Here is a 567-nt window from a genome sequence, read left to right on the forward strand (position 1 = left end):
GTTACAATGTCACTTCCTGAGAAAAGACTTCCCTGAACCCTAGATTAGATCGGATCCTCTTTATCACACTCTGGTCCTTACTTTCACATCACTTATCCCAATTCATTATTATGTATTTGAGTAATTCTTCCACACTGTCTGTCTACCTGCCTGTCCCACGAGTGCAAGGACTGTGATCTTGTTTCCAACCTCACCTTGCAGCCCAACATCCAACTCAGGGCCTCATCTAAAAAGGTGCCCAATGAGTATTTGATGATTTTATATAACAAAAGAAGTGTTGCTACTTGTAACATCCTCTATTTACATGATAGTAAAACTCTAATAGAAAAAGTTGGCAAAGGATAGCAGGCAATTCGATAAGGAGAGATACAAATAGCCAGTTTTATTTGTAATAAGAGAAATGCATATTAAAATACAGCAAAATTCTGAACTTCCGTGATGGTCCAGTGGCTAAGACTCTGTGCTCCCAATGCAGCGGGCTCAGGTTCCATTCCTAGCCAGGGTACGAGACCCCACACGCTGCAACTAAGACTTGGTGAAGCCAAATAAACAACAACAAAATACAGC

The sequence above is a fragment of the Bison bison genome, unplaced genomic scaffold (genome assembly GCF_000754665.1).
Source record: "Bison bison bison isolate TAMUID 2011002044 unplaced genomic scaffold, Bison_UMD1.0 scf7180017864289, whole genome shotgun sequence".
Lineage (NCBI taxonomy): Eukaryota > Metazoa > Chordata > Mammalia > Artiodactyla > Bovidae > Bison > Bison bison.